The sequence below is a fragment of the Triturus cristatus genome, chromosome 4_1, assembly GCF_964204655.1.
Source record: "Triturus cristatus chromosome 4_1, aTriCri1.1, whole genome shotgun sequence".
Taxonomy (NCBI): Eukaryota; Metazoa; Chordata; class Amphibia; order Caudata; family Salamandridae; genus Triturus; species Triturus cristatus.
The window spans coordinates 149,270,719-149,284,411 of NC_140585.1; positions in this window are offsets into that span (position 1 = coordinate 149,270,719).

Sequence of the window (13,693 nt, forward strand, 5' to 3'; positions counted from 1 at the left end):
GGCCCACACTACTGCAAATGCCTCCCTCTCGATGGTGCTCCAACGCTGTTCTCGGGCCAGGAGACGTCGACTGATGAAGGCCACCGGCTGGTCATGACCTTCGGGGTTCAACTGAGAGAGGACGGCTCCGATGCCGTGGTCGGAGGCGTCGGTCTGCACCACAAATTCCCGACTGTAATCGGGGGCCTGGAGCACCGGGGCGGTGCACAGGGCGGCCTTCAGCTCTTCGAAGGCCGCTTGACAATCAGGAGTCCAGTTGACCCGCTTCGGTTGGTTCTTGGATGTGAGACCCGTGAGGGGCCCCACGATGCTGCCGTAGTCCTTCACGAACCGCCGGTAGTAGCCGGTGAGCCCCAGGAAGGCTCGGACTTCGGTCTGGGTGACGGGGGGCTGCCAGGACTGGATGGCAGCAATCTTAAGTTGTAGTGGGGCCACCAGCCCGCTCCCCACTTGGTGCCCAAGGTAGGTCACAGACCCTTGGCCAATCTGGCACTTGCCGGCCTTAATGGTGAGGCCGGCCCGCTGGAGGGCGTGTAGGACCTCCTGGAGGTGACGGAGGTGGTCGGACCAGTGGCGGCTGTATACAGCGATATCGTCCAGGTAGGCAGCGCTGAATTCTTCAAGTCCCGCCAAGACCTGGTTCACAAGGCGTTGGAACGTGGCGGGGGCATTCTTCATGCCAAAGGGCATGACCTTAAATTGATAGTGGCCATCGGGGGTAGAGAAGGCTGACCGTTCCTGAGCCCTGGGTGTGAGGCCGATCTGCCAGTAGCCCGCCGTTAGGTCGAAGATACTAAGGTAGCGGGCGGCACCCAGCCGGTCGATCAGCTCGTCTGCTCGGGGGATGGGATGAGCGTCGGTCCGGGTGACAGCGTTCAAGCCCCGGTAGTCGACGCAGAATCTCAGTTCAGGGGCGGAGCCGGGGGCAGCGGCCTTGGGAACTAATACGACCGGACTGGCCGAGGGACTGTCCGAGGGCTCGATGACCCCGATCGTGAGCATCTTGGCCACTTCCTCCTGTATGCAGGCCCGTACCCGATCTGGTACGCGGTAGGCCCGGTGCCGGACAGGGGGACTGTCCCCGGTGTCTACGTCGTGCAGACACCAGGGGGTGACCCCGGGGGTGAGGGAGAACAGGGCAGCGAACTGCAGCAGGAGGTCCCGGCAGTCCTGGCGTTGCTCCGAAGTGAGGGCGTCAGAGAGCCGGACCCCGTCCACGGAGCCGTCCTTCTCCTGAGTCTTCAGGAGATCCGGGAGGGGCTCGGAGTCTTCTTCCGTGCCACTGTCTGTAGCCATCAAGAGGCTTAGTTCGGATCGCACAAAGTGTGGTTTGAGCCGGTTGGTGTGGAGGACCCGAAGGGGGTTCCGGGAGGACCCCATGTCGATGAGGTAAGTGACGGGGCTTTTGCGCTCGACCACTTTGAAGGGCCCCGTCCACTTATCCTGCAGGGCACATGGTTCGGTGGGGGACATCACCCATACTTGCTGCCCAGGCTCGAATTCAACGGAGGAGGCATTGTGATCATACCACCTCTTCATGTCCTCCTGGCTGGCCTCGAGGTTCGCCTTGGCCATCTCCCTGAAGCGCCGGGTCTGGTTTCGTAAGGCCAGGATGTATTTGAAGACGTCTGGAGGGGTCGTGAGGGGGGCCATCTCCCAACCTTCCTTGACTAGGCTGAGGGGCCCTCGCACAGGGTGCCCGTAGAGGAGTTCAAAGGGGCTAAAACCGAGGGACTTCTGGGGAACTTCCCGGTAGGCGAAGAGGAGGCACGGGAGCAGTACATCCCACTGGCGACGGAGAGGCTCTTCCAATCCCCCAATCATCCCTTTGAGAGTGCGGTTAAAACGCTCCACTAGTCCGTTCCCTTGGGGGTGATAGGGGGTCGTGAATCTGTAGGTGACCCCGCATTGTTGCCAGAGGGACTTCATGTATTTGGATATGAAATTCGTACCTCGGTCGCTGACGACTTCTCGGGGGAAGCCTACCCGGGAGAAGATCCCCATCAGGGCCCGGCCAACCACCGGAGCGGTCACTGTCCGTAGGGGCACCGCCTCGGGGTAGCGGGTGGCATGGTCCACTAGTACCAAGATGAACCTGTGTCCTTGCGCCGTGCGGGGGTCCAGAGGTCCCACAATGTCTATCCCCACCCTCTCGAACGGGGTGGTGACCACAGGGAAGGGTTGCAGAGGGGCTTTCAGCTTCCGACCACTCTTCCCGCTGGCTTGGCATGTGGGGCAAGATCGGCAGTGGTTCAGGACGTCATTCCTCATTTTCGGCCAGAAAAAGTGGGTCACCAGGCGACTGTACGTTTTGTCCTGGCCCAGGTGTCCAGCCAGGGGGACATCGTGGGCCAGGTTGAGCAGAAAGTCTCGGAAGCGGAGCGGTACCACCAGAACTCGACCGGCCCCCAGCTCGGCGATTCTTTGCTCGCTGTAGAGCAGGTCGTTATCCCAGTAGACCCAGTGGGTTCCGGTGGTGTCCCCGGCGTTTTGGGTGCTGGCTTGTTGGCGGAGTCCCTCGAGGGAGGGACAGGTCTTTTGTTCCTGGCGGAACTGTTCTTGGGTGGGCCCCCCTTCTTGCCGCCACTGAGCCAGATCCGGAAGGTCCTGGTGTTGCGCGTCTTCTTCGGTAGTCGGGTCCGGGAGGTCGGACTCGCCGTTGTCCTCTACGGGGGCAACCGGGGGCGGAGGTGCTGGCCATTCGGTTTCTTCTGATCGGGGGGCGGCCCGGGCGGCCATGGATCGGGTGGTTACGCAGGCCCAGTCCGGGAGGCCCAGCATCCCCAAGTGCTCTCTTCTCTCGACGGTGGCCCACGGGGAACTCTCGAGGTCATTCCCCAGGAGGCAGTCCACGGGGGCATCGTCCCGGACCGTCACCTTCAGTAGGCCGGAGACCCCTCCCCATTCAAACGGGACGCAGGCCATCTTACACATGCTCTCAGAGTTATCCGCCGAGCGGACGGGGCAGAGAATGTTCGGCAGGATCTGCTCGGGCTTTACCAGGTGACAGCGGACGGCCGTCACGCTGGCGCCGGTGTCACGCAAGGCCTCGGCTCTCTGTCCATTAATGGTCACCCACTGACCGTATTTTCTGGTGTTGGCGGGTAGGGGAGCCCGCGGAACCATGTCTCTTCCCCCTAAGCATGCCAGGACCATGGCGGCCGGTTCCCACCCTTGCTGGGCCGGCTCATACTCTTCGGGTCCCTCCGATGATTGCTCTTCCCCGAGGGCAGCGGCAGCTACCTGGCGGGGCTTGGGTGTTTGGTTCTGCGGGCAGCTCGGGTCATTGGCGTAGTGGCCGACTCGCTGGCATCGGTGGCACGTGACGTTGGCCCGGAACCCAGGACGCAACGGGGGGTTGCTCCGGCCGGCCGGAGGCGGGGTGCTGGCCACGGGGGTTGCCGGCAAGGCGTCTCTCCCTCGCCCCTGGCCTCCTCCTCCACCCCGAGGACGGTGCTGGCTTTGGTTGCTTCGATTCTGCTCGTGTGGCCCTCTCCGGCCCACTCGGGTGCTTTCCCATCGGTCAGCTTCGGCGGCGAGCTGCCGGGGGTCGGTCAGCTTACTGTCGAGTAGGTGCTGCCTGAGCTCGACGAAACAGTTGTTTGACAGGTGCTCCCATACCATAAGGTTGAAGAGTTGTTCGTAGGTGGTGACCTGACTTCCCTTGATCCAACCCTCGAAGGCCCGGCTGAAATAGTTCACGTATTCTACCCAAGTTGTACCTGGGATCCGGGTGCAGTCTCGGAACCTCTGGCGGTACATCTCGGGCGTGAGGCCGTAGCGGGCGAGGAGGGCAGCCTTCATGTGGTCGTAGGACGACATTTGGTGATCGGGGAGCTGTAGTAGGGCATCGTGGCCCTCGTTGATAAATCTCCCCCAAAGTCCGGCTCCCCAATCACTCCGGTCGATCCGGTGGGAGGTCATTGCGATCTCATAGGCTTTAAACCACTGTTGTATGTCATCTTCTCGGACATACTCGCGGACCACATCCTTGGGGATGTGAACTTTTTTCTCAATTGGCCCCGGGGTGTGTGGTCGCTCAGGCACCCCCAGTTCCTTATTCTGTTTGCGCAGTTCTATTTCCGCCAGTCGGCGCTCGTGCTCGAGCGTTATTTTTTTCTCTTCCAGCTCTCTCTGTCTCTGCTTTTCTTCTCGTTCCTCTCGAAGCCGCATATGCTCGAGGTTGAGTTTCTGTTCAGCTAACTTGAGTTCCCCATCCATCTTGAGTCGTGCCATCTCTAATTCGTGTAATCTGACTCTGTCTCTTTCTCGTATCTCCTCCTGCGAGAGGCCCGTTCCCCGCTCCTCGGGAGCCGTGGCGTTCCCCTCTGGTGTGATGCTGTTTTGGTCTGGTGTGACGCTGCTTTGGTCGGAGGGTCCTGCGACCCCAGTTTCTGTCCATGACTCAAGAGCGCGCTTTAGATCATCCTTGGTACTCAGGCCGGTGGTAGCAATGCCAAGTTCTATGCAAAATTGTCTCAGTTCGCGGTGGTTGTATTCTTCTAATTTCTCCATTTGGAACTTCTCGGTGGAGCTGCTATCTTTGGTCGACATCGTGTTTTGTCGTGGGGTGAGCTACTCTCTGTACGATTACGCGTTGATTCGGATCCCACCGCTGCCACCAATGTTAGAAAAGGTAGACGGACCGGGAGGGTCGGCCGGGGTCAGGAGGAGAGGTCTCCGGGGAGAGCCGTCTCCAGCGATCGTACAGACAAGTAACTTCCCCCCCACAGACAGATATCACACACGGATAAGGTTCAGCGTTCTTTATAAGCACTTATTTAAGGTACGGTTGAATGGTACAAGGAGGTCTGGACTCAGGGGTCCCCTCGATCAGAGTCTCGCAAGGTAGGGAAGGGGGTAGCGGGGCAGTCTATTTACCAATCAGGTAGTTCTGATGAGATGATGATGAGCTCACAATCCTCGAGCTTGGTGGTTAGGTGGTACGGGCCGCGGCAGCGCCAGCAGGTCCCGGTGTGGATGGTCGATACAACGGGCCGCGGCAGCGCCAGCAGGTCCCCGGAAGATATACGGTCCGCGGCAGCGCCAGCAGGTCCCGGTGAGGATGGTCGTTACAACGGGCCGCGGCAGCGCCAGCAGGTCCCAGGAAGATGACTGTTGCAGAAGGCCGCGGCAGCGCCAGCAGGTCCCGGTGAGGATGGTCGTTACAACGGGCCGCGGCAGCGCCAGCAGGTCCTAGGAAGATGAATGTTGCAGAAGGCCGCGGCAGCGCCAGCAGGCAGGACGATGGTTCACAAGAGCGGGCTACGGCAGCGCCAGTAGACCGTCGTGGGGATATGCCAGGTGGGCCGGAGTTCGGGCCCTGTCGAGCGGGGAGGGAGCAAGCCGTCTGTGAGGCCTGTCCAACAAGGCCGGAGACCCCTCCCCATTCGAACGGGACGCAGGCCATTTGACACATACTCTCAGAGTTGTCTGCCGAGCGGACGGGGCAGAGAATGTTCGGCAGGATCTGCTCGGGCTTCACCAGGTGACAGCGGACGGCCGTCACACTGGCGCCTGTGTCACGCAAGGCCTCGGCTCGCTGTCCATTAATGGTCACCCACTGACCGTATTTCCTGGTGTTAGCGGGTAGGGGAGCCCGTGGGACCATGTCTCTTCCCCCTAAGCACGCCAGGACCATGGCGGCCGGTTCCCACTCTTGCTGGGCCGGCTCATACTCTTCTGGTTCCCCCGATAATCGCTCTTCCCCCAGGGCGGCGGCAGCTACCTGGCGGGGCTTGGGTGTTTGGTTCTGCGGGCAGCTCGGGTCATTGGCGTAGTGGCCGACTCGCTGGCATCGGTGGCACGTGACGTTGGTTCGGAACCCAGGACGCCACGGGGGGTTGCCCCGGCCGGCCGGAGGCGGGGTGCTGGCCACGGGTGTTGCTGGCAAGGCGTCTCTCCCTCGCCCCTGGCCCCCTCCTCCTCCCCGAGGACGGTGCTGGCCTGGGTTGCTTCTGTTCTGTTCGTGTGGCCCCCTCCGGCCCACTCGGGTGCTTTCCCATCGGTCAGCTTCGGCGGCGAGCTGCCGGGGGTCAGTCAGCTTACTGTCGAGGGGGTGCTGCCTGAGCTCGACGAAACAGTTGTTCGACAGGTGCTCCCATACCATAAGGTTAAAGAGTTGTTCGTAGGTGGTGACATGGCTCCCCTTGATCCAACCCTCGAAGGCACGGCTAAAATAGTTCACGTATTCTACCCAAGTTGTACCTGGGATCCGGGTGCAATCTCTGAACCTCTGGCGGTACATCTCGGGTGTGAGGCCGTAGCGGGTGAGGAGGGCAGCCTTCATGTGGTCGTAGGACGACATTTGGTGATCTGGGAGCTGCAGTAGGGCATCGCGACCCTCGTTGACAAACCTCCCCCAAAGTCCGGCTCCCCAATCACTCCGGTCGATCCGGTGGGAGGTCATGGCGATCTCGTAGGCTTTAAACCACTGTTGTATGTCGTCTTCTCGGACATACTCGCGGACAACATCCTTGGGGATGTGGACTTTTTTCTCGATTGGCCCCGGGGTGTGTGGTCGCTCAGGCACCCCCAGTTCTTTATTCTGTTTCCGAAGTTCTATCTCCGCTAGTTGGCGCTCGTGCTCGAGCGTTATTTTTTTCTCCTCCAGCTCTCTCTGTCTCTGCTTCTCTTCTCGTTCTTCTCGGAGCCGCATATGCTCGAGGTTGAGTTTCTGTTCAGCTAACTTGAGTTCCCCATCCATCTTGAGTCGTGCCATTTCCAACTCGTGCAATCTGGTTCTTTCTCTTTCTCGGATCTCCTCCTGCGAGAGGCCCGTTCCCCGCTCCTCGGGAGCCGTGGCGTTCCCCTCTGGTGTGATGCTGCTTTGGTCGGAGGGTCCGGCGACCCCAGTTTCTGTCCACGACTCTAGGGCGTGCTTTAGATCATCCTTGGTACTCAGGCCGGTGGTAGCAATGCCAAGTTCTATGCAGAATTGTCTCAGTTCGCGGTGGTTGTATTCTTCTAACTTATCCATTTGGAATTTCTCGGTGGAGCTGCTATCTTTGGCTGACATCGTGTTTTTGTCGTGGGGTGAGCTACTCTCTGTACGATTACGCGTTGATTCGGATCGCGCCGCTGGCCACCAATGTTAGAAAGGGTAGACGGACCGGGAGGGTCGGCCGGGGTCAGGAGGAGAGGTCTCCGGGGAGAGCCGTCTCCAGCGATCGTACAGACAAGTAACTTCCCCCCCCCCCCACAGACAGATACCACACACGGATAAGGTTCAGTGTTCTTTATAAGCACTTCTTAAGGTACGGTTGAATGGTACAAGGAGGTCTGGACTCAGGGGTCCCCTCGATTCAAGTCTCTCAATGCAGGGTAAGGGGGAGCGGGACAGTCTGTTTACCAGTCAGGTAGTTCGGATGAGATGATGACTAGCTCACAATCCTCGAGCTTGGTGGTTTAGTTGGTACGGGCCGCGGCAGCGCCAGCAGGTCCCGGTCGAGATGGTCGGGACACGGTCCGCGGCAGCGCCAGCAGGTCCCGGAAAGATGGTCGATGTACGGTCCGCGGCAGCGCCAGCAGGTCCCGGTGAGGATGGTCGTTACAACGGGCCGCGGCAGCGCCAGCAGGTCCCGACGAGGATGGATGTTGCAGAAGGCCGCGGCAGCGCCAGCAGGCAGGACGATGGTTCACAAGAGCGGGCTACGGCCGCGCCAGTAGTCCGTCAAGGCTGAGTTCTCTCGGTGTCTCTCGACTCCAGGATACAACTGCCTTCCTGCTCCGGAGTTGCCCCAGTTATAGGGCAGGCGCTCTTTGATGTCCGGACCCTCGCACTTGGAGGTCGGAGGGCCCGGGATGAAGGTGTCCAGACACCCAGCAGGGGGTGGAGCCAGCGCCTGGGGGAGCTGGAGGCGATCGGCACCTGGCGGGGGAAGAGCTCTTGACACTTCGTCCTCCCATTGACCTGCCAAGTGGTCCGCTCACCTCCTGGGTGGATGGTGGTGCCGGGATGTCGGAGCCGGTCAGGCCCGGGGTCAGGGTCGGGGCGAGGCCACGCGGCCTCGTGGTGCAGGGCCCAAGATGGCGGCTTGAACCGGCCGGGGAGCCGGTGGGGCTGGGCCCCGTGATGAGTAGAGGTCCGAGGGCAGAAGATCCGTCGGGAGACGGGGTACAGGTGCTTTTCGTGGGTTATGCCTGGTGGGCCGGAGCTCGGGCCCTGTCGTGCGGGGAGGGAGCAAGCCCTTCGTGTGGCCTGTCCAACAAGAGGCAACTACCTCGAAACACGTGTCCAGGGATGGCACACGCCACGCATACTTGCATTCACACTCGAGCATAGGTGTATCCGCCGACGCTGACCTTCAGGGACCATTTTCATTGGGGGAACACGCCTGGTAGGTGTAGCAGTGTGCGACCAATCTAGTTTAACTTTATATTCAGGCTCCCTTGAGCCGGTGGAGTCGACGGACTCATGGTTACGCACCTGTGCGCTACGAGAGGTACTAGACCTGATAATGATTTTAGCAGCTTACACAGCAACCCCACACATTTTCCTACTCCCTGCTGACGAGAGGCAACTACCTCGAAACACGTGTACAGGGATGGCACACGCCACGCATACTTGCATTCACACTCAAGCATAGGTGTATCCGCCGACGCTGACCTTCAGGGACCATTTTCATTGGGGTACACGCCTGGTAGGTGTAGCAGTGTGCGACCAATCTGGTTTAACTTTATATTCAGGCTCCCTTGTGCCGGTGGCGTCGACGGACTCATGGTTACGCACCTGCGCGCTACGAGAGGTACTAGACCTGATAACGATTTTAGCAGCTTACACAGCAACCCCACACATTTTCCTACTCCCTGCTGACGAGAGGCAACTACCTCGAAACACGTGTCCAGGGATGGCACACGCCACGCATACTTGCATTCACACTCGAGCATAGGTATATCCGCCAACGTTGACCTTCAGGGACCATTTTCATTGGGGGAACACGCCTGGTAGGTGTAGCAGTGTGCGACCAATCTGGTTTAACTTTATATTCAGGCTCCCTTGAGCCGGTGGAGTCGACGGACTCATGGTTACGCACCTGCGCGCTACGAGAGGTACTAGACCTGATAACGATTTTAGCAGCTTACACAGCAACCCCACACATTTTCCTACTCCCTGCTGAGGAGAGGCAACTACCTCGAAACACATGTCCAGGGATGGCACACGCCACGCATACTTGCATTCACACTCGAGCATAGGTGTATCCGCCGACGCTGACCTTCAGGGACCATTTTCATTGGGGGAACACGCCTGGTAGGTGTAGCAGTGTGCAACCAATCTGGTTTAACTTTATATTCAGGCTCCCTTGAGCCGGTGGAGTCGACGGACTCATGGTTACGCACCTGCGCGCTACGAGAGGTACTAGACCTGATAACGATTTTAGCAGTTTACACAGCAACCCCACACATTTTCCTACTCCCTGCTGACGAGAGGCAACTACCTCGAAACACGTGTCCAGGGATGGCACACGCCACGCATACTTGCATTCACACTCGAGCATAGGTGTATCCGCCGACGCTGACCTTCAGGGACCATTTTCATTTGGGGAACACGCCTGGTAGGTGTAGCAGTGTGCGACCAATCTGGTTTAACTTTATATTCAGGCTCCCTTGAGCCGGTGGAGTCGACGGACTCATGGTTACGCACCTGCGCGCTACGAGAGGTACTAGACCTGATAACGATTTTAGCAGCTTACACAGCAACCCCACACATTTTCCTACTCCCTGCTGACGAGAGGCAACTACCTCGAAACACGTGTCATGGGATGGCACACGCCACGCATACTTGCATTCACACTCGAGCATAGGTGTATCCGCCGACGCTGACCTTCAGGGACCATTTTCATTGGGGGAACACGCCTGGTAGGTGTAGCAGTGTGCGACCAATCTGGTTTAACTTTATATTCAGGCTCCCTTGAGCCGGTGGAGTCGACGGACTCATGGTTACGCACCTGCGCGCTACGAGAGGTACTAGACCTGATAACGATTTTAGCAGCTTACACAGCAACCCCACACATTTTCCTACTCCCTGCTGACGAGAGGCAACTACCTCGAAACACGTGTCCAGGGATGGCACACGCCACGCATACTTGCATTCACACTCGAGCATAGGTGTATCCGCCGACGCTGACCTTCAGGGACCATTTTCATTGGGGGAACACGCCTGGTAGGTGTAGCAGTGTGCGACCAATCTGGTTTAACTTTATATTCAGGCTCCCTTGAGCCGGTGGAGTCGACGGACTCATGGTTACGCACCTGCGCGCTACGAGAGGTACTAGACCTGATAATGATTTTAGCAGCTTACACAGCAACCCCACACATTTTCCTACTCCCTGCTGACGAGAGGCAACTACCTCGAAACACGTGTACAGGGATGGCACACGCCACGCATACTTGCATTCACACTCAAGCATAGGTGTATCCGCCGACGCTGACCTTCAGGGACCATTTTCATTGGGGGAACACGCCTGGTAGGTGTAGCAGTGTGCGACCAATCTGGTTTAACTTTATATTCAGGCTCCCTTGAGCCGGTGGCGTCGACGGACTCATGGTTACGCACCTGCGCGCTACGAGAGGTACTAGACCTGATAACGATTTTAGCAGCTTACACAGCAACCCCACACATTTTCCTACTCCCTGCTGACGAGAGGCAACTACCTCGAAACACGTGTCAAGGGATGGCACACGCCACGCATACTTGCATTCACACTCGAGCATAGGTGTATCCGCCGACGCTGACCTTCAGGGACCATTTTCATTGGGGGAACACGCCTGGTAGGTGTAGCAGTGTGCGACCAATCTGGTTTAACTTTATATTCAGGCTCCCTTGAGCCGGTGGAGTGGACGGACTCATGGTTACGCACCTGCGCGCTACGAGAGGTACTAGACCTGATAACGATTTTAGCAGTTTACACAGCAACCCCACACATTTTCCTACTCCCTGCTGACGAGAGGCAACTACCTCGAAACACGTGTCCAGGGATGGCACACGCCACGCATACTTGCATTCACACTCGAGCATAGGTGTATCCGCCGACGCTGACCTTCAGGGACCATTTTCATTTGGGGAACACGCCTGGTAGGTGTAGCAGTGTGCGACCAATCTGGTTTAACTTTATATTCAGGCTCCCTTGAGCCGGTGGAGTCGACGGACTCATGGTTACGCACCTGCGCGCTACGAGAGGTACTAGACCTGATAACGATTTTAGCAGCTTACACAGCAACCCCACACATTTTCCTACTCCCTGCTGACGAGAGGCAACTACCTCGAAACACGTGTCATGGGATGGCACACGCCACGCATACTTGCATTCACACTCGAGCATAGGTGTATCCGCCGACGCTGACCTTCAGGGACCATTTTCATTGGGGGAACACGCCTGGTAGGTGTAGCAGTGTGCGACCAATCTGGTTTAACTTTATATTCAGGCTCCCTTGAGCCGGTGGAGTCGACGGACTCATGGTTACGCACCTGCGCGCTACGAGAGGTACTAGACCTGATAACGATTTTAGCAGCTTACACAGCAACCCCACACATTTTCCTACTCCCTGCTGACGAGAGGCAACTACCTCGAAACACGTGTCCAGGGATGGCACACGCCACGCATACTTGCATTCACACTCGAGCATAGGTGTATCCGCCGACGCTGACCTTCAGGGACCATTTTCATTGGGGGAACACGCCTGGTAGGTGTAGCAGTGTGCGACCAATCTGGTTTAACTTTATATTCAGGCTCCCTTGAGCCGGTGGAGTCGACGGACTCATGGTTACGCACCTGCGCGCTACGAGAGGTACTAGACCTGATAATGATTTTAGCAGCTTACACAGCAACCCCACACATTTTCCTACTCCCTGCTGACGAGAGGCAACTACCTCGAAACACGTGTACAGGGATGGCACACGCCACGCATACTTGCATTCACACTCAAGCATAGGTGTATCCGCCGACGCTGACCTTCAGGGACCATTTTCATTGGGGGAACACGCCTGGTAGGTGTAGCAGTGTGCGACCAATCTGGTTTAACTTTATATTCAGGCTCCCTTGAGCCGGTGGCGTCGACGGACTCATGGTTACGCACCTGCGCGCTACGAGAGGTACTAGACCTGATAACGATTTTAGCAGCTTACACAGCAACCCCACACATTTTCCTACTCCCTGCTGACGAGAGGCAACTACCTCGAAACACGTGTCAAGGGATGGCACACGCCACGCATACTTGCATTCACACTCGAGCATAGGTGTATCCGCCGACGCTGACCTTCAGGGACCATTTTCATTGGGGGAACACGCCTGGTAGGTGTAGCAGTGTGCGACCAATCTGGTTTAACTTTATATTCAGGCTCCCTTGAGCCGGTGGAGTGGACGGACTCATGGTTACGCACCTGCGCGCTACGAGAGGTACTAGACCTGATAACGATTTTAGCAGCTTACACAGCAACCCCACACATTTTCCTACTCCCTGCTGACGAGAGGCAACTACCTCGAAACACATGTCCAGGGATGGCACACGCCACGCATACTTGCATTCACACTCGAGCATAGGTGTATCCGCCGACGCTGACCTTCAGGGACCATTTTCATTGGGGGAACACGCCTGGTAGGTGTAGCAGTGTGCGACCAATCTGGTTTAACTTTATATTCAGGCTCCCTTGAGCCGGTGGAGTCGACGGACTCATGGTTACGCACCTGCGAGGTACGAGAGGTACTAGACCTGATAACGATTTTAGCAGTTTACACAGCAACCCCACACATTTTCCTACTCCCTGCTGACGAGAGGCAACTACCTCGAAACACGTGTCCAGGGATGGCACACGCCACGCATACTTGCATTCACACTCGAGCATAGGTGTATCCGCCGACGCTGACCTTCAGGGACCATTTTCATTGGGGGAACACGCCTGGTAGGTGTAGCAGTGTGTGACCAATCTGGTTTAACTTTATATTCAGGCTCCCTTGAGCCGGTGGAGTCGACGGACTCATGGTTACGCACCTGCGCGCTACGAGAGGTACTAGACCTGATAACGATTTTAGCAGCTTACACAGCAACCCCACACATTTTCCTACTCCCTGCTGACGAGAGGCAACTACCTCGAAACACGTGTCCAGGGATGGCACACGCCACGCATACTTGCAATCACACTCGAGCATAGGTGTATCCGCCGACGCTGACCTTCAGGGACCATTTTCATTGGGGGAACACGCCTGGTAGGTGTAGCAGTGTGCAACCAATCTGGTTTAACTTTATATTCAGGCTCCCTTGAGCCGGTGGAGTCGACGGACTCATGGTTACGCACCTGCGCGCTACGAGAGGTACTAGACCTGATAACGATTTTAGCAGCTTACACAGCAACCCCACACATTTTCCTACTCCCTGCTGACGAGAGGCAACTACCTCGAAACACGTGTACAGGGATGGCACACGCCACGCATACTTGCATTCACACTCGAGCATAGGTGTATCCGCCGACGCTGACCTTCAGGGACCATTTTCATTGGGGGAACACGTCTGGTAGGTGTAGCAGTGTGCGACCAATCTGGTTTAACTTTATATTCAGGCTCCCTTGAGCCGGTGGAGTCGACGGACTCATGGTTACGCACCTGCGCGCTACGAGAGGTACTAGACCTGATAACGATTTTAGCAGCTTACACAGCAACCCCACACATTTTCCTACTCCCTGCTGACGAGAGGCAACTAC